Source organism: Zingiber officinale, chromosome 8A, assembly GCF_018446385.1.
Source record: "Zingiber officinale cultivar Zhangliang chromosome 8A, Zo_v1.1, whole genome shotgun sequence".
Lineage (NCBI taxonomy): Eukaryota > Viridiplantae > Streptophyta > Magnoliopsida > Zingiberales > Zingiberaceae > Zingiber > Zingiber officinale.
In genome coordinates, this window is record NC_056000.1 from 93194635 (window position 1) to 93222128 (window position 27494).

General features: G+C 39.8%; 1 pseudogene; it reads right to left on the reverse strand.

Moving 5' to 3' along the window:
• Nucleotides 1-2637: 2637 nt before the first annotated feature.
• On the reverse strand, nt 2638-8970 carry LOC122012623 (annotated as a pseudogene).
• Between the last annotated feature and the right edge of the window lie 18524 nt (nt 8971-27494).

The following is a 27494-nucleotide window of genomic DNA, read 5'->3' on the forward strand; positions in this document are numbered from 1 at the left end:
AATAAAATGTTTAATTAACTTTCTGAAAAAGCATTAAAAACTAGAATTAAATAATGCTTTGAAAGTTTATCAAACAATTATTTTTAAAACAAAAAAAAAATTAATTAAGTTTAACTTAGATTTTTTTTTAATTCTAAAAATTCACTTTTGCTTAGAAAATTTTTCTGAAAATTCAATTTAACTTAGAAATTTTTTTTTTCTAAAAATTCACTTTTACTTAGAAATTTTTTCTGAAAATTCAATTCAACTTAGAAATTTTTGCTTCATAATTTGCTTAGTATTCTCTTATTAGCACCCCATTTTTGCTGTGATCAAAGGGGGAGAGAAATATACAAGTTTAGGGGGAGTTAGGAAAATTAAAATATTTTTAACATTTGTTTTTACTAAAGTGTGTTACAATTTTATTGATTGCAAATTTATGCTTAAATATATTAGTTTAGTAATTTCCTTTAAAATTACTATTTATGCCTATTTTAACCCTAACTTGAACTTGGGTTGTGCACATCAAAAAGGGGGAGATTGTTGGACCCCGTGGTGTTTTGATGTGATCAACCAAGTTGGTTAGGTTCTGCTTTGTGTTTGATCCCTGTGTCTGAGTGTGCAGGAGTTTAGGAACACAGGAAGTCGAGCGGAAGATGCAGCTAGCGAGAAGGACGACACAGGAAGGGAGCCGACGGGCTCGGTGCGTCCGAAGGATGAGAGAGCTGCGGAAGAGTACTCCGGTGGGCGTGAAGAGCGTGCACAGCGTTCGAGGGACATTAAGCCAGGACGGAAGGCTACTCGAGGAGAAGGCCGGGAATTGGGTTCGGGTGAGCCCTATTCCGGTTGGCCGCAATCACTCAAAAGATCGGAGCATCGGAAGCCAATGAAAAAGAGCTAGAAAAAGGAGCTGTGCTCGATAAACAGCTCAAGGAGCCTTCAAGCTGCCTTGAAGGCGCCTTCAGCTTGAAGGCGCCTTCAAGGCTAATGAAGGCGCCTTAAGCCTGGTCAAACAGACCGTTTGCGCAGCGGATAAAACTTTATCCGCTGACCGAGCTGGAGGCGCCTTAAACATTGTTAAAGGCACCTTGGACCCTCGGGATAGGATTTCCAGGACCTATATAAAGGCTTTTGGAGCTAGGAAACAAAAAACAACTCAAGCATCCTACTTGTAATCAATTCCTAGCAACTAAGTGAGCGTTCTAAGTGTAAAAAGGCTTCTCCGCCTACAGTAAAGGAGATTCTGCTAGTGGAGCTTTTCATCGCCCTGGATTAACAACCTCCTTAGTTGTAACCAGGTTAAATTCCTGTTTTACTTTACTTTACTGTTTTATTTGTATAGTTGCTATTTATTGAGTTGAAATCCGAGGAGGGTATATTTTATTTTTGTTTACAGCAATTCACCCCCTCTTGCCAGCCTCCGCTGCACCTACACCTAAAACCATATCCTAGGCTAGATATAGAAGGTCAGAAATTGTACTATTCTGCTACAGTACTGCCCATAACTACAGAGGTAATGTGTAAGGTATGTAAACATTTCCACTAAATAAACCAAGGTCTAACCACCTACAACGAAAGCTTATCTCAACATAAGGCAACCTATCGGCATAAGTGAATAACAGCAAGAAGCAACGGTAGCATAAATATACCACAGCGGCATAAGTAAGCAATAACAACATATGTAAACAGCAGCAGCCACAACAAATATAATAACAGCGTATGCACGGATGGTCACCCCGCCCACCTCTCTTCACCACGACCCCTGTATGGTCGAGAGGCCGGATCGATGACAACTGTACCACCCAAAGGCCGCAACTCCTCTCGAATGACCGGATGGGCAGGTGCTAAGTAGCTATCTAGCTACCAAGCGAAGGGGATCCCTGCTTCTCACAACTCCAGCTACCACTACCCATGAGTGGCCGAGTGCGACACGACAGGAAAAGCGGCATCTCCTCCAGCTACCACTACCCATGAGTGGCCGAGTGTGCGGCGCAGCCCGACGGCTCACTCCCCCACAAGGAAGAAGTGGTCGCCTGCATGGATGCAATGACATGATGCGTATAATGCAGCAGTCATCGTATAAACATAAGCTAAAATCTAGTATAAGGTATGCTACATGAAGCCAACATGCTAAATACGGTACATAAGTAAACAACCAACAAAACATGAGAAGGTGAGTGATAAGTCATGGAGTTTTGATCGCCACAAGTTGCCTTGATAAGATCGAAATTAGTTCTTTGCCTAAGAACAAGAAGGAAGCTCTCACAAAAGAGAAACTCAAATTTTCATTCAAACTTACATCATTTGTCATACAAGAGTTCTCCTATTTAACATCCCTTAAGATCCCCTATGCACTAATTATGCAATAAATATCATGCTTGCATGCATGGGTTTTATTATCCACTAATGCAAACACTAATCCCTAATACTAGCTTAATGCAACCATGCATGCATGGTATTTGTTATACTAGCTTAGGTACTTTCAAAAATGCATTAAAAAACTCACAAAGGACATCAAAAGTCACTTTAGAAAAACCCCCCCATGCATGCACACGAAAATGGTCCTCATGTTGGTCCAATTTCACTTTCAAATTGAAGGAATGTGATCCACTTAGTTGTTGCCTCCATTGTGCATTGATCCTCCTTTTCCTTGAGCCTCATTATTAAGCCTTCCAAAGCTTGCTTCATTCTCTTAGTCTTGGACCTTGTCATGGGTCCCCCAATTCCCTTCAATGCCTCTTCTTGGCTCATATCATTCCCTCCTTTAGGTGAATTCGTCCTCGAATTTAGGTCTTCATCTCCTACATCAAAAGGACTCAAATCAGCCACATTAAATGTTGCACTAACACCATACTCACCGGGCAAATCAATTTTGTAAGCATTGTCATTAATTCTTTCCAACACTTGGAATGGTCCATCTCCTCTTAGTTGAAGCTTTGATTTCCTTTGGGTAGGAAACCGTTCCTTCCTCATATGAACCCACACCCAATCACCGGGTTCAAGGACCACTCTTTTTCTCCCTTTATTGGCTCGATTTGCATATTGCTCCATTTTCTTCTCAATTTGAGCTTTAACTTGCTCATGAAGCTTCTTCACATATTCTGCCTTTGTTTTGCCATCCTTGTGAACTAAAGAAGAAGTGTTAGGTAAAGGAAGCAAATCAAGAGGTGTTAGTGGATTGAACCCATAAACAATCTCAAAAGGAGAAAATTGAGTAGTAGAATGGACCGCCCTATTATAAGCAAATTCAACATGAGGTAAACATTCTTCCCAAGACTTAATGTTCTTCTTAATAAATGCTCTAAGAAGAGTAGAAATGTCCTATTTACCACCTCAGTCTGGCCGTCAGTTTGTGGGTGGCATGTGGTGGAGAAAAGAAGCTTTGTTCCCAGCTTGTTCCATAAGGTCCTCCAAAAATGGCTTAAAAATTTGGTGTCACGATCTAAAACAATGCTCCTAGGCATGCCATGAAGTCTTACCACCTCTTTGAAAAATAAATCTGCCACATGAGTTGCATCATCCACTTTGTGGCAAGGTATGAAGTGTGCCATCTTGGAGAATCTATCAACTACCACAAAAATGGAGTCCTTACCTTTTTGAGTACGTGGTAGCCCTAAAACAAAATCCATAGACAAGTCAGTCCAAGGAAAATTAGGAATAGGCAAAGGCGTGTAAAGTCCATGAGGTAATGTCTTAGATTTTGCTTTTCTACACACAATGCATTGTGCACAAAATTTCTGCACATCGTGTTTCATGTGTGACCAATAAAAATGTTCAAGCAGCATTTCTAAGGTCTTTTGAACCCCAAAGTGTCCCATTAAACCCCCCTCATGTGCTTCCCTAACTAGCAATTTACGCATGGATCCTCTAGGCACACAAAGTCTGTTATTCTTAAACAAGTAGTTGTCATGCCTAGCAAACCCATTTTGTGATTTCTTTTCACACGCAGCATATAATTGGGAAAACTCATTATCATGTATATACAATTCCTTAATATGTTCAAAGCCAAGCATTTTAGTTTCAAGTGTAGCTAACAAGTTATATACCTTCTTGAAAGTGCATCTGCTACAACGTTTACCTTTCCTTGCTTATGCTTAATCACATAAGGAAATTGTTCAAGAAATTCGACCCATTTGGCATGCCTTTTGTTGAGCTTCCCTTGCCCTTTCAAATACTTCAAAGATTCATGATCACTATGAATGACAAATTCTTTAGACAAAAGATAATGCTGCCATGTTTGTAATGCTTCAACAAGTGCATACAATTCTATATCATAAGTGGAATAGTTGAGAGTGGCGCCACTTAGTTTCTCACTAAAATATGCAATGGGATGACCATCTTGAAGTAAAACAGCCCCAATACCCACATGAGATGCATCACATTCAATTTCAAAAGATTTGGAAAAATCAGGTAAAGCAAGAATGGGTGCATGTGTGAGTTTATCCTTAAGTGTTTGAAATGCCTTTTCTTGATTTTCTCCCCATCTAAAACTCATGTTTTTCTTAACAATTTCATTTAGAGGTGCTGCCACTGTGCTGAAGTCCTTCACAAACCTCCTATAGAATTTGCCAACCCATGGAAGCTCCTAACCTCACTCACAGTTTTAGGAGTTGGCCAATCTCTAATGGCCTTAACTTTCCCTTCATCAACCTGCACTCCTTTAGAACTTATGACAAAACCAAGAAAAACCACATGAGTAGTGCAAAAAGAACATTTTTCCAAGTTAGCATATAGTTTTTCCTTTCTAAGGACATGCAAGACAGATTGGAGATGTGCAAGATGCTCAACAAAACTCTTGGAATATACCAAAATATCATCAAAGTATACTACCACAAATTTTCCAAGAAATTCTCATAAGACATGGTTCATAAGCCTCATAAAAGTACTTGGTGCATTAGTTAACCCAAAAGGCATTACCAACCATTCATACAATCCATATTTGGTTTTGAAAGCTGTTTTCCATTCATCCCCTTCCCTTATCCTAATTTGATGGTACCCACTTTTCAAATCAATTTTAGAAAAGAAGCAAGCACCATGCAATTCATCAAGCAAATCATTAAGTCTAGGGATAGGATGTCTATACCGAATTGTGATGTTGTTGATTGCTCTACAGTCAGTGCACATCCTCCATGATCCATCCTTTTTAGGCACCAAAATTACGGGTACAGCACAAGGACTTAAACTTTCTCTAACCCATCCTTTTTGCAATAACTCCTCCACTTGATTTTGTATCTCCTTTTTTTCTTGAGGATTGCTCCTATAAGCTGGCCTATTGGGCAGAGAAGCGCCAGGAATAAGGTCTATTTGGTGTTCAATCCCCCTCATTGGTGGCAACTGTGAGGTACTTCCTTGGGAAACATATCCTCAAAATCCTGTAAAATAACAATAACATCACTAGGCAAGGAGTTAGGGTTAGATTCCAAGCAAGTTTCCTTGCTCAGAAGAAGAAATATAGGTTGCCTTGTCAAATAAGCTTTCTTCACCTCACTTCCTCTTGTAAACAAATTTTCTATTTTTCTCTCTTTTTTTTCCTCATTCTCTCTTTTCTTTTGAATTTTGTCCTCAAAATCAAGTATTTTCTTTTTCACACACTCTTTCTTTTTCTTAAGCTCTCGCTCTTCTTTTTCTCTTTTCTCTCTCATTTTTATTTGATCCTCGCAAACCTCCCTTGGTGATAACGGTACAAGTGTGACTTTGCGAGAATTGTGGACAAAAGAGAACTTGTTGGAGAATCCATCATGGTGAGCTCGCCTATCAAACTGCCAAGATCTTCCAAGAAGAATGTGGCTTGCCTCCATAGGCACAATATCACATAGAACTTGATCTTCATATTTGCCAATGGAGAAATTAATCAACACTTGCTGGTTCACTACCAATTCACCACTATTACTAAGCTATTGGAGTTTATATGGTCTTGCATGTGGTGTAGTCTTGAAGTTGAGTTTGGTGACCATCCTAGTACTTGCCACATTGGTACAACTTCCACCATCAATGATCATAGAGCATGTTTTACCTTGAATAAGGCAGCGGGTATGAAAAATATTTTCTCTTTGGTCCTCCTCATGCTCCTTGGCTTGGCTTCCCAATAATCTCCTAACCACCAAGAGATCTCCATCTTGCGCATAGGCTGCTCCATCATTTTCCTCATCGCTTGAGGAAGAGGAATGAAAAGTAATTTCTTCACTAGAGATACTCCCATTATCTCTCACCACGATAGTCTTCTTATTCGGGCATTCGGATGCAATATGACCTTTTCCCAAACACCTAAAACACTTGATATCCCTACTCTTAGAAGTGGAAGAAGAGGTAGTAGGAATAGGCTTCTTAGTGCTTGCTGCTGTTGGGTTTTTCGGGCCGCGAAAACCGCGTTTTCGTGTCGCGGAAACCCCGAATCACCCTAGCCATTGGATTTCGTGCGAAGAAAAATTTTGAAAACACGAATACGAGTTTTAAACTACGATCTACAGTAGATCTACAAAGGAAAAAACATTTTTACCTTCGAAGCATGCCCTTTTCATAATCCCGCAAGTCCAAGGTACGTTGGATCTCGAAGTTGTCAACGTAGACAACTCTCTAATGATATCCACACGAACAAGAAGTGGTCTCTAACACTCAAAGATGGAGAAGAGAGTACCCCAAGTGTGCTATCACTTTCTAGGGCTCTCGGGTAGGATTTAAAAGAGAGAAAAAGAGAAAACAACAAGGAATCTCATACACTCACTAGTAGTATCCTCCTTTGTGACCTTCACTTTCCCTTATTCTCTTGGATGACAACTCACACACCTTCTCCCTCCATGAAACCTCACGGCAACAGCAAGAGAAGGAGAGGAAGAAGCTAGGAAGAAGATGAAGCAATTACCACACATCAATTGTCACAAAACAAAACCTCCTTTTTGCATTAGTGTGGCCGGCCACACCATTGTAACCTCCCCATTTAATGTGGCCGGCCACATTAAATGGAATGGGAGGTGTAACCTCCATGAGGTGGAGATGATGTGGCTGCCATGTAGGATGAGTCATCCTCCATGAAGTGGCAATACATCAAGTCAAACTTGATGTTTCAACTTCCCATTTTGGTCAAGTCAAAATTGACCAAATCTCTTCCATATTGAGTTGAATTCATTCTTTGATCCAAGCCAATTTCAATCTAATGAATCTCAATTCATTAATATAAATTGACTTAATGATCAAATTTAAATTAGACTCATTCAACAATTGAATCTAATTGAGTCTAACTCAATAAGCCTAATTTAAATCAATCCGAATCCAATTGGTTCATCATATGAACCTAATCCAATTGGTTCATCATATGAACCTAATCCAATTGGTTCATCATATGAACCTAATCTTCATCCACTTGTTCTTTGTGTGTGACCCAATAGGTTCTTGTAATGTTGGCAATGTTTCTAAACTCCTTTAAAAACATAAGCAATGAGCGGCATCTAGCAATACGTCATTGCTACCCAAGTTACAAGAAATGTTGAGATCCAACATCACCTTGTGACTATTAATTGTGACTCCTCACAATATATGACAAGTGTCCTTCTATCCTAGACATCTAGATTGATCAATGTGAGGCATAGACCGTGTCATCCTCTGACCAATCTAAATCTTGAACTCCAAGTAGACTCACTAAATCAAATGAGCTCAATATCCTATATTGACTCATTTGGGCATGGCCATGCACTTCGTGGTCTCACTCTATCAAGAATACCGATGTCTCTCCCGTCATATAGGAGGGATAGATCCCATCTACATCACTCACATCCCTCTGCATAATTCGTTACATACCCAGTAATCGCCTTTATAGTCCACCCAGTTACGGGTGACGTTTGACGAAACCAAAGTACATAACTCCTTATGTAGGGATCTATGGTGACTTCAGGTCTAAGGACTAGTAGTCATACTAATGGCCACATGAGAAAGTATATGACACTCATATAACGATCCATGATACTTTCTCATGGCGGGTCATTCAGTATACATTCTCTAATGTATACCCATGTGTCAACTTGATATCTCTATATCCATGACTTGTGAGATCAAGTCATCGAGTTGACCTACATGCTAGTCTTATTGCATTAACATTGTCCCTGAATGTTAATACTTGACTAGGAATGATTAAGAGTAGTGTTCCCTATATCATCTCACTATCGGTTCAACTAACAAATTGATATAGGTGAGAATAGTCTACTCAAGGACATTATTATACTTAGTTTATTTGGCACCAATACAAGTAACTATAATAACCAAAATCAAAAAGCCTTTATTTATATAGAATATGATACAATAAGTCCAAAATACAATCATCAAATGATTGGCTCTAGGGCTCTAGCTAATAGCTGCCTCCTTAGAATTTGAAGAAGAACCCTCCTTCTTTGGCTTGTCCTTCCAACTTAAAGAGTAGTTTGGAGAAGATGATTTCTTCATAACGCCCTTTCTCTTTGATTGTTGCTCTATTTTCATTGCTTGATGCACTAAGTCGTCAAGCTCCACATAATGTTGTAACTCCACAATGTCTCCAATGTCTCGGTTTAGGCCATGGAGAAACCGAGCCATGGTAGCTTCCCTATCCTCCACAATATTGGCCCTAATCAAAGCCACCTCCATCTCCTTGTAGTAATTATCCACACTCCTACTCCCTTGGGTGAGTCTTTGCAATTTGTTGTGCAATTCCCTATGGTAGTGGGAAGGTACAAATCTCCTTCTCATCAAAGTCTTCATTTCATCCCAAGTGTTGATAGGATGCTCTCCATACCTTCTTCTCTCCTTTTGCAATTGATCCCACCAAATTAAGGCATAATCGGTGAACTCAAGGGCAGCCACCTTTACTTTCTTTGCATCATTGTAATTGTGGCATGAGAAAATTTGTTCTATTTTCATCTCCCATGCAAGATATGTTTCAGGATCATTCCTCCCTTGGAAGGAAGGTATCTGGACTTTCACATCTCCTAGATCATCTTCTCGTCTATGGTCTCTACCTCCTCTTTCACGTCTTCTTCCTCCTTCATGCCTCCTTCTTTCTCTTGGTGAATCATAAAATGGTTCACTTTGATGAAATTCTTCATGATTAGAATTGCCCCCACGGTTCGAAACTTTTTCTCCTTCAAGTCGGTCCATCCTTTCGTGTATTTCTTCAAGTTGTCTTTGAAGTATTCTCTCAAATTGTTGAGTAAGTGCCTCCATTTGAAGCCTATTAAGATCTCGCCTAGGGGAATGAGGTGATTTTTCCCCACTCATGCTTGCAAAAAAAAAAATAGAAGATGACAAGGAAACTTACAAAAGAAATGTTAGACGGACCTCACCACTCTACTCACGTGGTTGCACTCAAATTTATCCACTCAGCTTCCTTTATAAGCTCTTAAGGAAAGAACCTTATCAATATCTTTCTCAAGACAACAAGTAGACAATCAAGTGAATTATAAACCAACAAGAGAAATATGAGTAGAACAAGAGAAATAAACGGATAAAACGAGAAATTCAGCAATGACCAAGAGCAATGGAAGGAATATATCTTTGAATTCAGATTTCACAAAGAAAGGATATTGAGTCCTTTAAATTCACAAATCCTCCTCCTTTTTTTTTTCCAATCAGAAATCAATGACTCTAATGATTCTTTTTTTTCTTTTTGTTTTTTTTTTCGAATTTTCCTTCTTTTTTTTTTTGAGTTGAGGACCCAAATAGCGAATAGAAATTTATGATAGATAGGGACGAAGAGATCAACAAAGATGGACAAGAACAAAGATGAAAACAAGACACAAACCTGAAAATCAAGGAGCCAAGGCTCTGATACCAAATGATAAAGAAACCTTGTAAATGGATCGCCTTGAAATTCAGCTTGGGGAAGGGTATTGACACCACACTCAAGCAAGATGAGAAGGTGAGTGATAAGTCATGGAGTTTTGATCACCACAAGTTGCCTTGATAAGATCGAAATTAGTTCTTTGCCTAAGAACAAGAAGGAAGCTCTCACAAAAGAGAAACTCAAATTTTCATTCAAACTTACATCATTTGTCATACAAGAGTTCTCCTATTTAACATCCCTTAAGATCCCCTATGCACTAATTATGCAATAAATATCATGCTTGCATGCATGGGTTTTATTATCCACTAATGCAACCACTAATCCCTAATACTAGCTTAATGCAACCATGCATGCATGGTATTTGTTATACTAGCTTAGGAACTTTCAAAAATACATTAAAAACCCACAAAGGACATCAAAAGTCACTTTAGAAAAAACCCCCCATGCATGCACATGAAACTGGTCCTCATGTTGGTCCAATTTCACTTTCAAATTGAAGGAATGTGATCCACTTAGTTGTTGCCTCCATTGTGCATTGATCCTCCTTTTCCTTGAGCCTCATTATTAAGCCTTCCAAAGCTTGCTTCATTCTCTTAGTCTTGGACCTTGTCATGGGTCCCCCAATTCCCTTCAATGCCTCTTCTTGGCTCACATCAATACTAATGAATCCAACAGAGATAACCCATTGGAACATCACTTACCTTGAGGTTTGGCAGTAACTCAGCAGCTCACCTCCCAACAATCCACTGTCCGAAAGCTAGAAAACTCCACAACCAATTTCTTCCAAGAATAAATCCAGAATCCAATCATACAGCAAAGGATTTGCTGAAACCCTAATCCACAGTACAAAGCTCCCCTAAACAGAACCTTACCTCCTCACCCCAAAACCTTCACAACTTCAAGAATTGATAGCAGATAGTGATCGATAGCAGTGGAGGACCACAAAACGATGATCCCGTGGTTCGTTTTAATTTCATGCCAAGAAATGGAGCCAGGTAGAGAAAAGAGTCCTCCCCTGGTCCAAGATCCGGTGAGGAGGAAACGTAATTGGGTCTCGACAGGATGCTGCTAGGGCACAAGGAAGGAGAGTTCGACGGAGGAGGAGAGACCGACGGATGAATAGCGGCGATCGGGTGAGGGCGAACCACGGCGACGACGATCTCTCGTTCTAAGGGCAGAAGGCGATTGGGTGAGGAAATTGCGAGGAGGTGCTCGCGTGAGGAGGAGAAGCCGATGGTCGTGGCTCAGCGGCTGTGGCCCAACGGGGAAGAGAGATCGGCGGTGGGTTTGGGGAGACGAGGGTCGAGAGAGGGAGAGGCTCGGGGGAGGTGAGGATCTCGGCGGTGGTTTTGGCACAAAAGGGAATCGGGAGGAGAATATAAAGAAACGAAACTAAAAAAAACAAAACCTAGGTTTTAATTGAAACTTAGGTTTTATTAACCCAATCAACTCCCACATTTGGGTATCCCAAATAGGCTTTTTTCTCGAACCCATATGTACATCCCCTCTAAATACGTCGTACGAGCTCCGATTAATTCTAGAAAAATTTCTAAAAATTCCTAATAAATCCAATAAACTTATTTTCCAAATAACCTTATTATTTAATTATTATCTGGGCACCGTATTTTTACAAGATGTCCATCCAGTCCCTGAATAAACTGCTGCATACGAGAACTGTCCTCAGCAACTAGTTCTGGACAAAATCTGGCCAACCGATTAAACTCGACATTGTACTCTGTCACCGAGCGGTTGTTCTATTGCAGACTCAGAAAATCTTGTCGACGAATCATCTTATATGCCCCTGGGACGTAGCGGCTCTCAAAAGCCTCTCTGAATCTCGTCCAGGGGATGTTCTGCTCGCCTATGATGGAACGCTACGTAACCACCAGGTGTCAGCCTCATCCCATAAATGGAAAGCAGCCATCTCTGCTTTCTCCCATTCGGAGCGAGCCATGTAGAAGAAGGTCCACTCCATGGTCTCTATCCAGGATTGGGCCACACTCGGAACAGTCTCTCATCGGAAGAGTGTGAATAGACTCTTCATCGACTCTGCTAATGCTGGGATCCGAGCTCGTGCTGCGACAATATCTGTGAGGTGGGTAGGGATCGACGCGGGAACTGTTGGGACTTTCGGGCTGCAAAAACCGCTTTTTGCGTTGCGGAAAGCCCGAAGTCTGGCCACTGGATCTGTGTGAAGATATTTAAAATTTTACACGTACATGTTTGTAATCCTAGATCTACCTTAGACCTACATGAAAGGAAGTATACCTTTGTAGCGAAGCCCTTCTCAAATCCCGCTCGTCCAAGGTCCGTCGGATCTCAAGTGTTTTCAAGTGTACACACCTCTAGAAGTATCCACACGGGACAAGAGATGGAAGAAAAACACCTAGAGTGTGCTAGCACTCTTGGATGTTTCGGCCAAGGAGGATGAGAGGGAGAGAAGAGAAGAGAGGACGAAGAAGAAGGAATGAATGAGCACACAATGCTCTTGATTCCTCTATTAAAGTGGCCGGCCACTTATTGGAAGGTTATAAATCTCCATGGAATATCAAGAGTCATGGCTCTTGATCTCCCTCATTAGGTGGCACACCTTGATGATGTGGAACACCATGATTGGCCGACCCATGCCAAGTGGTTTTGGTCAAGTTTTGGTCAAGTCAAACTTGACCAATGAAGTGGCATTTGGTCAAGTCAAACTTGACCCTTCACCTTCCCTCTCAAGTCAAGTCAAACTTGACCCATTTATCTCCCATGGTTGATCAAATCCAACCATAGATTCAAGTCAATTTGAATTAATGAATCTCTATTCATTAAATTAAATTGATTCAATGAGTCATAATCAAAATTAGACTCATTGGACACATGAATCAAATTGAGTCCAACTCAATTAGTTTAATTTTGATTACTCTTAATCCAATTTGGTTCATCACATGAACCTAATCCTCTTGGTTCATCATATGAACCTATTCTCCATCTAATTACCCTTTGTGTGTGACCCTATAGGTTCTTATAACGTTGGCAATGCTCCTAAACCCATTTAGAAGCATAAGTAATGAGCGGTATCTAGCAACACATCATTACTATCCAAGTTACAAGAATGTTGAGATCCAACATCACCTTTGTGACTACTAATTGTGACCCTTCATAATATATGATAATGTCCTTCTATCCTTGACATCTAGATTGATCAATGTGAGGCATAGACTGTGTCATCCTCTAATCAATCTAAATCTTGAACTCCAAGTAGACTCACTCTAATCAAATGAGCTCAATATCTCATATTGACTCATTTGGGCATGGCCATGTACTTAGTGATCTTACTCTATCAAGAATAATGATGTCACTACCGTCATATAGGAGGAATAGATCCCATCTACATCACTCACATCCCTCCGCATAATTTGTTACATACCGTGTAATCGCCTTTATGGTCCACCCAGTTACGGGTGACGTTTGACGAAGCCAAAGTATGTAACTCCTTATGTAGGGAACCATGGTAACTTCAGGTCCAAGGACTAATAGTCATACTAATAGCAACATGAGAAATTATATGACACTCATATAACGATCCATGATACTTTCTCATGGTGGGTCATTCAGTATACATTCTCTAATGCATACCCATGTGTCAACTTGATATCTTTATATCCATGACTTGTGAGATCAAGTCATCGAGTTGACCTACATGCTAGTCTCGTCGCATTAACATTGTCCCTGAATGTTAATACTTGACTAGGAATGATTAAGAGTAGTGTTCTCTATATTATCTCACTATCGATTCAACCAATCGATTGATATAGATAAGAACCTTCTACTGAAGGACGCTATTATACTTAGTTATTTGCCACCAATACAAGTAAGTATAATAACCATAAAGAAATGCCTTAATTTATATACAAGAATATGATACAACGAGTCCATACAACAATCATCATATGATTGGCTCTAGGGCTCTAACTAATAATCTCCCACTAGCGCTAGTGCCAATCAGTGTAGGGTCTAATACCCAATGACCTAGTGTGACCATCATACTTTCTCTGTGCCAAAGCCTTGGTCAAGGGATTAGCGACGTTAGCCTCTGTGGGTGCTCTGCAAATCTTCACATCTCCTCTATCGATGATCTCTCGAATGAGATGGAATCACCGTAGTATGTGTTTGGTCCGCTGGTGTGAGCGAGGTTCCTTAGCCTACGCAATTGCTCCATTGTTATCACAATAAAGCTCAATAGGATCTACAATGCTAGGAACCACCCTAAGCTCAGTAATGAACTTGCGGATCCAAACTGCCTCCTTTGCTTCTTTTGATGCAGCAATATACTCGGCCTCTGTTGTAAAATCAGCAACTATGCCCTGCTTCGAACTCTTCCAGCTCACAGCACCACCATTCAATCAAAACACGAACCCAGACTGCGATCTATAATCATCCTAGTCAGTTTGGAAGCTGGCATCACTGTAACCCTTTACAGCTAGCTCATCATCGCCTCCATATATCAAGAAATATTCTTTAGTCCTTCTCAAGTACTTAAGAATATTCTTGACCGCTATCCAGTGACACTCTCCTGAATCTGACTGGTATCTGCTCATTATGCTCAAGGCATACGAAACATCAGGACGAGTACATAGCATGACATACACAATAGATCCTATGGCTGAAGCATAAGGGATCTTATCCATGCGGTCTCTCTCCTCTCTAGAAGAGGGACTTTGAGTCTTCGAAAGACTCATACCATGTGACATCGGCAGAAATCCGTTCTTGGAATTCTGCATGGCAAACCGTAGTAATACCTTGTCAACATATATACTCTAACTTAGGTCAAGCAATCTCTTAGATCTATCTCTATAGATCTTTATGCCTAGAATGCAGGCTGCTTCACCTAAGTCCTTCATTGAGAAACAATTCCCCAGCCAAGTCTTGACAGAGTGCAGCAAAGGAATGTCATTCCCAATGAGTAGTGTGTCATCCACATACAATACAAGGAAGACAACTATGCTCCCAACAACCTTTTTGTAGACACAAGGTTCATCTTCGTTCTTGATGAAACCAAACTGTTTGATTGCACCATCGAATCGAAGATCCAGCTCTGAGAAACTTGCTTTAGTCCATAAATGGACTTATGCAGCTTGCATACACTGCTAATATGCTATGGATCTACAAAACCCTCAGGTTGTGTCATGTACACATCCTCGAATAAGTTTCCTTTCAGAAATGTGGTTTTGACATCCATCTGCCAGATCTCATAATCGTGGTATGCTGCAATAGCAAGCATGATCCGAATGGACTTAAACATCGCTACTGGAGAAAAAGTTTCATCATAATCAATACCATGAATTTTCTTGAAACCTTTATCTACCAGACGACCCTTATATATAAGTCCATCCATGTCAGTCTTTCTTTTAAAGACCCACTTACACCCAATGGGTTTGACCCCTTTAGGTGGATCAACCAAAGTCCATATTTGGTTGGTGTACATGGATTCCATCTCGGATCTCATGGCCTCTAGCCATTTCTCAGAATCTGATCTCATCACAGCTTCCTGATAGGAGGTAGGCTCATTCTCAACGAGCATAACGTCATCATGGTCAGACAAGAGAAATGAGTATCTCTCAGGCTGACGACGTACCCTATCAGACCTGCAAAGAGGTATGTCTACTTGAACTGGTTGTTGTTCCTCAACTCCTTGTGAAACAATCTCATCATCCACAACACATTGTGTTTCCAGTTCAACTTCTATCAAGGCTTCAGTGCTATGGTCCATATCTTGAACTTCTTCAAGATTGAACGTACACCCACTAGTTTTTCTAGAAACAAAGTCCCTTTATAGAAATACCCCAGTCTTTGCCACAACTACCTTGTGTTGACTGGGAATGTAGAAGTAATATCCCTTCGTTTCCTTGGGATATCCAATAAAATAGCACTTATCAGATTTGGGTCCCAGTTTGTCCGAGACCTGACGTCGAACGTAAGCCTCACAACCCCAAATCCTCATAAAAGACACCTGTGCATCTCTTCCAGTCCATATCCTATATGGTGTCTTTATCACAGTCTTGGATGGAACACGGTTGAGTATGAAGGCTGCTGTGTCCAGAGCATAGCCCCAAAGTGAGATAGGAAGATCGGTGTGACTCATCATAGACCGTACCATATCTAATTGGGTACGATTCCTCCTTTCGAATACACCATTCCACTGTGGTGTTCCAGGAGGAGTGAGTTGGGATAGAATCCCACTCAGCTAGATAGTCACAAAACTCATGGCTAAGGTATTCACCACCTCGATCTGATCGAAGTATCTTAATACTCTTGTCAAGCGGTTTTGCACTTCATTCTTAAATTCTTTGAACTTTTCAAAGGATTCTGACTTATGTGTCATCAGATACACATAATCATATCTACTGAAGTCATCAGTAAATGTAATGAAGTACCTATAACCACCTCTAGCAGCGACATTGAAAGGGCCACATACATCACTATGTATAAGTCCTAACAAGTCAGTCGCTCTTTCGCTATGTCCACTAAAGGGAGTCTTGGTCATCTTGCCCAGTAGGCATGACTCGCATGTCTCATATGATTCGAAATCAAATGAGTCCAGCAAACCATCTTTATGGAGCTGGGATAAGCGTTTGTCATTTATATGACCTAAGCGACAGTGCCAGAGATAGGTTTGGTTCATTTCATTTGATTTGAACCTTTTGGTATTTATGTTATAGATGGGGTTCTCTAAGTCTAGAATATAGAGTCCGTTCATCAGAGGTGCATTACAATAGAACATATCATTTAAATAAACTGATCAATATTTGTTCTTTATTATAAACGAAAAACCTTTTTTGTCCAAACAAGAAATTGAAATTATGTTCTTAGTAAGAGCAGGCACATAACAACATTTATCTAATTCTAGTACAAGCCCAAAGGGCAGAGATAGATAGTAAGTCCCTACAGCAACAGCAGTAACCCGTGCTTCATTGCCTACTCGTAGGTCCACCTCGCCCTTCGTCAATGCCCTGCTATTTCTCAACACCTGCAATTAGTACAAATGTGAGAAACACATCCAGTATCTAATACCCATGATGAAGAAATAGAGAGATTAACTTCGATAACATATATACATAAAGTAGAAGTCTCACTTCTCTTCTTCTTAAGATCTTCCAGGTAAACTTTACAGTTCCTCTTCCAATGTCCGATCTGACCGCAGTGGAAGCAGGTAGCATCCTTGGCGACCCCTCCTTTGGGTTTCAATACCTTGCCTTTGCCCTTGGCTTGGGACTTTCCTTTACCTTTAGGCTTGCCCTTGCCTTTGTGTCTTTGCACCATCAAAATGGAGTTGGGCTTAACCTTCTTAAGGTTGAGCTCAATAGTTCTCAACATACTCAGAAGCTCAGACAGTGGCTTGTCAATTTCATTCATGTTGTAGTTCATGACGAATTGACTGTAACTCTCTGGCAAGGATTGCAAGATCAAGTCAGTGGCCAGCCCTTGGCCAAGTGGGAATCCCAACCTCTGTAGGTTATCTATGTACCCAATCATCTTGAGTACTTATGGGCCTACAGGAGTCCCGTCTTGCATCTTGTACTGAAATAATGCCTTAGAGATCTCGAATCTCTCATGTCTTGCTTGTCCTTGATATAGTTGACGAAGATGTTCAACCATATCATAAGCACCCATCAACTCGTGTTGCTTCTGAAGTTCAGAGTTCATGGTTGCGAGCATGAGACATGACACATCTAATGCGTCATCTTGATGCTTCTTGTAAGCATCTCGGTCAGCTCGCGTGGCAGTGGCAGGAGGTGCCTCGGGAATGGGCTACTCCAGGATGTACAATTTTCTTTCTTGAGTGAGAACTATTCTCAATTCCTGTACCAGTCCAGGAAATTAGCTCCATTGAGCTTGTCCTTATCAAGGACAGAATGCAGAGAGAAGGTGTTCATGTTTGTCGACATGGCAATCTACAACAGAAAAATGTAGAAAATAAATATCATATTCCACTAATCATTTAATTAGGCCTTTAATTAAATGATGCTCCCACTGAATTATAGAACTTTTGTAGAATCGAGTCATGGATGTGGTCAAACCACACTCACTAGATTCTAACCAACTAGCTATAATTCTTGCGGGACAAGATCCACATCATATTATGCCTTGAGTTAGCTTTGGCTAAATTACCCAAGACTTAGTATGATCGGTAGGTAACTAATTACCAATTACATCTCTATGCAACTCTTGTTTATAGGATCAAGATCCACATGTATATTAAAACTTAAGTTAGCTTTGGCTAAATCGCCCAAGAGTTAATATAAATGTGATTTTGACCTATCTTCCAACCATTGAAAGAATGTCTCTAGTTAAACCCGATCCAATTGAGTTAACTAGTTTTACTCAATCTAATTGAGTTTGTACTCAGCCAAGCTTTGATATGCAGGACCAAGATTGTCCCTTCACACCCTACCAAGATAATATGTGTTGCTCTGCTTTGGCAGATTCAACAACAACATGTGATCGAGGTATTTATGAGTATCAAAACGTGGTAGGCATTTCGAGTTGACGCGAATCTAATCTAATCGTTAATGTGTATCATATATGCAATTAAGATCTAATCTAATCGTTAAGATGTATCATATATGCGATTAAGATCTAATCTAATCGTTAAGACACTAATTAATTACTCTACTCTAGCATGCATCACATACACACAAGCAATTAATTAAATTTTTGATTAGGTCATGGCCCTACTACGATCTTCTCAAGCCAATGAGAAGATCGGATAGTCAACCTAGGGTCAACAGCTTCTTCAAGCTCTTCCCTTTGACCGCCCTCCTCGTAACTCCGTCTCGAGTGGACCTTCCACCGTTTCATTTTTGTACATTACAAATTTGAAACTCGAGTTACATTCGAGTCTAAAATCTATTTACAACAAGAATTAAATTAGAAAGGCACGACGCGCAGGTCGCTTATCAAATACAACATGCACAATCACACAAAAATGGCACGCAAGCTATATTATGAATTACAACACATATTTGCAATAAAATTGGGTTCTTTGGGCCATGACCATCACAAAATCATACATAATTCTAAATTATGTATTTTATATAAATTTATGCAATTTTACTACTATTTTTACAATTTTATGAGTTACAATTTCCCGACGGTTTCGTTTAGCGATTTTTGGGCGCGATCGCGGGACAACACCCCTTGCGGGGTTAGGGGCAGCGCCCCTTCTCGTGAAATGAGTCTCACGAGTGTCCTACTACAATCTTACAGCGCCTTAAGCCGTTGTCCCAAAACTATTTGGGTGAAACCTTGCCGTTTCGGAAGGTTTTTCTCGGTATACGAAGCCTACAAGTGTCCAAGCACTTGTTGCTTCGCATCTCCAAGAAAAATACTCATAAAAACTATAAAAATCGTAAATTTATAGAAACTTACAGATCTGATATTTTTCATAAAAATACAAGCGAAACATGTACACACTTCACACGTGTCTCTGATACCACTGTTGGGACTTTCGGGCCGCAAAAATCGTTTTTTGCGTTGCGGAAACCCGAAGTCTTGCCACCGGATCCGTGCGAAGATATTTAAAATTTTACATGTACATGTTTGTAATCCTAGATCTACCTTAGACCTACATGAAAGGAAGTATACCTTTGAAGCGAAGCCCTTCGCAAATCCCGCTCGTCCAAGGTCCGTCAGATCTCAAGTGTCTTCAAGTGTACACACCTCTAGAAGTATCCACATAGGACAAGAGATGGAAGAAAAACACCTAGAGTGTGCTAGAACTCTTGGATGTTTCGTCCAAGGAGGATGAGAGGGAGAGAAGAGAAGAGAGGAGGAAGAAGAAGGAATGAATGAGCACACAATGCTCTTGATTCCTCTATTAATGTGGCCGACCACTTATTGGAAGGTTATAAATCTCCATGGAATATCAAGAGTCAAGGCTCTTGATCTCCCTCATTAGGTGGCACGCCTTGATGATGTGGAACACCATGATTGGCCGGCCCATGCCAAGTGGTTTTGGTCAAGTCAAACTTGACCAATGAAGTGGTCCAGTCCCCATATGTAACCTCGAAATTCCGTACGAGAAAATCAACAGAAATCCATACAAAATCCAAAACAGAATTCCAAAACACGTACATAATGGAAATCCGTACAAATATGAAAATTCCCAGTTTGACTCGCAAACTTGGCTCTGATACCAAAAATATTGTCACGCCCCAGGTAGTCCCTACCAGGAGAAATTTCGGCAGCATCTCCCCTGTACGGGTGACAATATGAAACTTCCTACAACTATATAGTAAGAAAAGAACAATGAAAAGGTCCATATGAAAATCCTTGAAATTTGGAGGGGGACTAGCGACTGGAAATCCTCCGGACAACCTTAACCTGAAAATAGTATATCAACGGGGTGAGTCAACTCCTCAACAGGTAACTACTGACATGCATAATAAGAAATATAACAAATAGTACTAATCATGCATACAGTCTCCTGATATAAGAAGGATAAATGCAACTGAAATAAATAGGAGAACAACTGTACTAACCAGGACCTGGTATATGGATAATAAACTGAGAGGTATCAAAATCCTGTATGCATGTCAAACATATGCATCCATTCAATATGCAGCAAATAAATGCAGTAAACACAAGCAATAAATGCATCAATGCGTATGATGCCAATGGCATGTCCTGGTCACCCCTACTATCAGTCAGCCATCTCACACACGATGGTGAGACCGAGTGGGTAGGGTTGTGATAACCGTGCACTCTACCATCACTGCTCCTGATGAGTGACCGAGTGGACGGAATGCTGTCGGAGTATACCTATCCTCCTACTCCAAATCATAAGTGGGGGAGCTCAATGCTCTCATCTCCCTGATCCAGTCCAGAGGAGGGATCACTGACGTGCTACCACGCTGCGTCACGCTACCCATGAGTGGACCAATGGAGCACTGACAGAGCACCTGCTGCAACACACCCTGCCTGAACAAAAACCACTAACCCATGAGTGGTTGTGTGTGCAGATCCATGTAACTGATGATGAGCTCAACAATAATGGAGCTACCAATCGCTCAGTATGCAATCATGCAGATGATGCATGACACTAAGCATAAAGATCCTGATCCTATCCATCTCTACATAATGGGTATATATGTATCAAATCAATGGTCTAGGTATACAGATCAGATATGGTATAAAAATGTAGGTCCTGAATATAATAAGGCATGGTTATGTCACTACCTGTATAAGCATATAAAATAAGGTGGGTACTAACATGGAATGTATAACAAGTAAGCAAAAATAAGCATGTAACAAGTATCCGGTAGTGACAAACCGATGCAGATAAGAAACATAATTATTACTACTTGTTAAAAGCTACTATGCATATCAAATATCATATATAAAAATAGATAAGTCTAGGTACCCGCCTTTATTTGTAGATCGAGCCAAACAACCTTTGTGTCGAAAAGCTCGTCCCCAATCAAAGTCCTACGATAAATCATACATGTAGTGCTTTATTCAGCTAAATTCAAATAAATTAAGTAGCTAAATAAAATGCTCAAACCTAATTAGGGAAAACCCTAATCAACATGCTCATTCACCCTACCAAAATTAACACTCCTTGTTAACATAACTATCAACCACCTAATTCAAAAAATAAATTTCTTATCTTACCTCAATTTAAAACAAGGATTGCTGTTGAATGAAAGTAGCCGCTGGAAGGTGGCTGTCGGACCCAAGAACAACCCACAGCCAAGTCTAATTCCTAAACCCACTGATCATCACATCGTGGAAGCAACTCCACTCGAAAAGAGAAGAAGAGTCGACGCAAGAAAACCCCACAATCTAGATCCACAAATCCTACACCTGGACTAGATCAAAGGGAAAATCAAGAGTTCAACCAAGTGTACAACCAACTCACCTTGCTGGCTGTGGGGCTAGGGCAGAGGAGGCGTGGCCACAGTGAGGAAGAAGAGGAGGCGGCGGTGGCGGGAGGGAAGGAGAAGAGAGGGGAAAGGGTCAGCGTTGCTCCGTTCGACGATGGCTGAGGTCCTAGGGCAGAGGGGCGATCGGAGTTGGCATCGGGCAGTGGAGTCAACGTCGGCTGGGGTGGTCGGTGGCAGCACAGAAGAGATCGAAGAGGGGTGGCGGCGTGCGGCGGTGGAGAGACTAGAGCAGAGATCGGGTGGGAGAAGAGGAAGAAGGAGATGCATAGATCGCTCGACCACGGCTTAAATCACGAGGGTAGGAAGAAATCACTCGGTGCGAGGAGGTTAGGGCACAAGTTCGGCATCGCGACGAAGGAGAAGAAAAATAAGAAAAAGAAAAGGAAAATAAAGAGGAAAAAATCAAACATCTCCTCGCTTAAATGGGGATAGCCTAAACAGGCTTTCTCGGGGCCCAATATTTATCCCCGTAAACTGGTCATACGAGCTCCGAAAAATTCCCGAAAAATTTATAAAAATTCTGGAAAATTTCCTTATGGTTATTCGCCCTTTTTTGGTATTTTACAAAATGCAAGGGCTACTTTAACACTCTAATGTGGTATGTTGGGTTCTTCGGGCCGCGAAAACTGTTTTTCGCGTCGCGGAAACCCCTAAACCCCCAGCCACGAATCCGTGCGAAGTAAAACTTTCAAAAAACTTACGAGTACGAGTTTCTAAACCTCGATCTACAGTAGATCTACAAAGGGAAACAAAGAATATACCCTTGATGCGCGCCCTATGCGAATCCCGCTCGTCCAATTGTGCCGGATCTCAAGGTTGTCAAAGTAGACAACCCTCTAGAAGTATCCACACGAACAACTCGATGGAGGGAGAACCTTTGAGTGTGCTAGCACTCCAAGAAGGTCTCGACAATGTAAGGGGAGGGAGAGAAGAATTGGAGCAAGGAAGAAGATGAAGGAATGAATGAGAATCATTCACAAAATGAAACTTATTTCCTCCAATTGATGTGGCCGGCCACATTAAGAGGATGTGTAACCTCCATGGAATGCCAAGAGTCACAACTCTTGGTAACTCCCATGAGGTGGCATCCCACTTAAGCAACCATGATGATGTGGAGCATCATCATTGGCCCACTCAATGCCAACTCACCAATGAAGTGACATAAAGTCAAGTCAAACTTGACTCTTCATCTTCCTCTCAAGTCAAGTCAAACTTGACTTAATCTCTTTCATGGTTGATCTAATCCAACCATTTAATTCAAGCCAATTTAATATAATGAATCTAATTCATTTAATTAAATTGATTCAATGAGTCATAATCTAAATTAGACTCATTGAACACATGAATCAACTTGAGTCCAACTCAATTAGCCCAATTAGGATTACTCTTAGGGTGCGTTTGGTTCAACTTATCATGTATAACCTTGGTTATGTGATTACTAGGTAATCACATAACCAAGGTTATAGGGAATAATAAAACATAACCATATGTTGTTTGGTTCAACTTAGGTAATGCAACAAAAACTTATTTGTTTGAAGTTTTTATGAATACCCTAGTTTAATATTTTACCATATTACCCTCAGTTACAAAACCAACTATACATAATAATAATAATAATATTATTATTATTATTATTTATTTTTTAATATTTTTTATTTTTTTTTCCTGTATATTTTTTTACTTTTTTATGTGTTTTTTTATTTTTTTATTTTTTAATGTTTTTATATTTTTATATTATTTATATTTATATTTTTTTATTTTTATTTTTATAATTTTTATAATTTTTTTATTTTTAAAAAATTTTAAATTTTTAAATTTTTATAAATTTTAAATTTTTAAATTTTTATAAATTTTTTTTTAAAATTTTTTAACATTTTTAATTTTTTTTTAATTTTTTAAATTATTTATTTAAAAAAAAATTAAATTTTTTAAAACATTTTTTTATTTTTTTAGATTTTTTAATATTTTTTTTACATTTTTTCTCTTTTTTTCATGTTTTTTCTTATCGGAGGGTATTTTTGGTAAAAAAAATCGTTAACCCCGGAATCAACAAAAACCTTAGTTTTCTAAGGTTTTCCGATTCCAAGCTGCATGACCCTTTTGCTGACGTGTCGGGCATGAAACATTACTTGGAAATCATCGAATACCTAAACCAAATAAGGTTTTTGTTGATAACCTTGGATGGATAACCAAGGTTATCAAGAATAACCCCGAACCAAACGCACCCTTAATCCAATTTGTTTCATCAAATGAATCTAATCCTCTTGGTTCATCATATGAACCTAATCTCCATCTAATTGTCCTTAGTGTGTGACCCTATAGGTTCTTGTAACGTTGGCAATGCCCCTAAACCCATTTCGGGGCATAAGTAATGAGCGGTATCTAGCAACACATCATTACTATCCAATGCTACAAGAATATTGAGATCCAACATCATCTTGTGACTACTAATTGTGACTCCTCACAATATATGACAAGTGTCCTTCTATCCTAGACATCTAAATTGATCAATGTGAGGCATAGACCGTGTCATCCTCTAATCAATCTAAATCTTGAACTCCAAGTAGACTCACTAAATCAAATGAGTTCAATATCTCATATTGACTCATTTGGGCATGACCATGCACTTCGTGGTCTCACTCTATCAAGAATATCGATGTCTCTCCCGTCATATAGAAGGGATAGATCCCATCTACATCACTCACATCCCTCTGCATAATTCGTTACATACCAAGTAATCGCCTTTATAGTCCACCCAGTTACGGGTGACGTTTGACGAAACCAAAGTACATAACTCCTTATGTAGGGATCCCTGGTGACTTTAAGTCTAAGGATTAGTAGTCATACTAATAGTCAAATGAGAAAATATATGACACTCATATAACGATCCATGATACTTTCTCATGGCGGGTCATTCAGTATACATTCTCCAATGCATACCCATGTGTCAACTTGATATCTCTATATCCGTGACTTGTGAGATCAAGTCATCGAGTTGACCTACATGCTAGTCTTATTTCATTTACATTACCCCTGAATGTTAATACTCGACTAGGAATGATTAAGAGTAGTGTTCCCTATATCATCTCACTATCTGTTCAACTAACCGATTGATATAGGTGAGAACGTTCTACTCAAAGACGCTATTATACTTAGTTTATTTGGCACCAATACAAATAAGTATAATAACCAAAAACTAATGCCTTTATTTATATAAGAATATGATACAACAAGTCCATAATACAATTATTAAATGATTGGCTCTAGGGCTCTAACTAACATGGTCTAACTCAAAACTAACTGAGTAATGTTAGAACATTTAACAACATAAAAGAGATATGGGAGAAGCTAATTGAACTCCATAAAGGTTCAACATACTCAAGAACTACAAAGAAAGACATTCTTCCAAGTTAAGTCCAAATCATTCATGTTATATATACAAAATAAGGAGACAGAATCCTTTGATTCACTTTTTGTAGACTAGGGGATGATCCACAATCTAATTACGGTCGGATCGCGTTCACAATTTAAAATCAATTGGTTGCAATCCATCTATGGGTTCACCTTCTCACCCTAGTATGGGTTGAGATAGGCAGCCCCCTGCTCGGCGCCTGGCCACCCTCCCACTGCCAATGGCCTCCGAGTAGCCTCCGGCCACCCATCCCAATCCAAACTATAACCTAGATGGGAAGGTGAACTCAGGGAGGGATCACAACAAATTACGGCCGAATCGCAACTGCGATCCAATCACAATTGCATTGTGAACCATTCCCTGGTCCACAAAAAAGTGGACCCAAGGATCCTTGCTACAAAATAAGAGAGTATATATATAATTAAATGTATAAATTTAATATCTAAGATAATAGGGATAAAACTATTAAATTTGGCATAATTAAATTGATTTGAGAAAATAATAATTATAAAATTTAAAATTAATTAGGAAATAAATTTATTAGAAAATTTTAGAATTTAGAATACATTTTTGGAATTGGTATCTAGCACACATACCTACTACAAACATAATATCAGGTCGACTTGTAGTTAGGTATAATAGACTTCCTATTGCACTTTGATAATATTTTAAATCTACTAGTTTTTCTTCTAAATCAAAGTCAATTTTAACATTAGTTATCATTGGGGTATTTATATTTTTAGAATTTTTCATGCCAATCTTTTAATTAATTCCTTAGCATATTTTGTTTGAAAAATGTATATTCCTTCTTTTGTTTGTCTTATTTGTAAGCCTAAGAAAAGTTAAGTTCTCCTACTAAGCTTATTTCAAATTCACTTTCCATTAATTTAGTAAATTCTTTTAAAAATTTAGTATTGATTGAGCCAAAAAATTATATCATCTATATAAATTTGAACTATAAAGATGTCTTTTTCTAAGGTTATTACAAAAAAAGTTTGACCTATTTGACCTTGTTTAAACCCCTTAGATATTAGATAAGTTGATAGGCATTCATACCAAGCCCTAGATACTTGTTTTAGTCCATATAGGACTTTCTTTAACCTAAAGACATGGTTTGGGTGGTCCAAATCCTCAAATCCTGGGGGTTGACTTACATACACCTCTTCCTTGATGAACCCATTTAAGAATGCAGATTTTACATTCATTTGATATAACTTGAATCCTTTATGTGCTGTATAGGGTAGATTCAAGTCTGGCAGTGGGTGCATAGGTTTCATCATAATCTAACCCTTTTTCTTAGCTGAACTCTTTTGCTACTAGTCTAGCTTTATTTTTTTACTATTTCACCCTTATCATCTAATTTATTTCTAAATACCCATTTAGTGTCAACTATGGTTTTACTTATGGGTTTAGGTACAAGTTCCTAGACTTGGTTTCTTTCAAATTGGCTAACTCCTCTTGCATTGATAAGATAGTCTAGGTCAGGTAGGGCTTCTTCTATAGTCTTGGGTTCAATTTTAGAAATAAGGGATATCTGACTTAGGTTTCTATAGGATGATCTAGTTCGTGTAGGATCGTGAACGTTCGATAGAGGGGGGTGAATATCGATTCGAGAATATCGAGTATAAGCGCAGCGGAAAAGTAAAGTAGACACAGTGTTTTTTTACTTCGTTCGAAGCCTGTGACGACTCCTACTCGAAGGCCCGTACTCCGTGAGTACTTTCGTTGGGCAATCACTATCAATTCGAATATTACAAGGTTAAGTACAAGAATTGACAGATAAAGAAAATACCGACAATAGAATTAAAACAGAACCAGCACTGAGTCGGAGAGCTTTTCGTGGCGTCGCAAGAGCACAGAGCAGCAGATCTTGGATTCTAAGTTCATATGGAAGCTCTACCCTTGCCCCTTCTTTTATATGAAGCTCAGGGCGCCCCGGATCCCTTCCAGGCGCCCTGGTGAGACGTGGCAGGTCCAACCAGTGAGCTCCACGTGGCGACGCGCAATCAGGATAAAGTTTGCCTCCCGGGCGCCCGGATCCCTTCCGGGCGCCCGGACCCCTCTTCTCCAGAAAGTCCTTCTCCTGCAAGAAAAGGTTAGTCCAAGGCAAATGTACCCTGCAGCAAAGATTGTTAGCACAGTTTTATAGATAAGCAAAGTATGACTTAGATTCCGTCTTTTCGAGACCGGAATCTAGTCACGATCTCGACTTAGATATCCGAAATGGATCTAAGCCGGATCGACGCCTAATGTTCCCTTCCGGAGAACACGTCCTCATGATCACTCCCCTCGGTGACTTAGCTTACTTGCCGGACGTCCGGTCAGCCCTTCGACCCGTCTGGACTTCTCGCCAATCCGGTCAACCCGT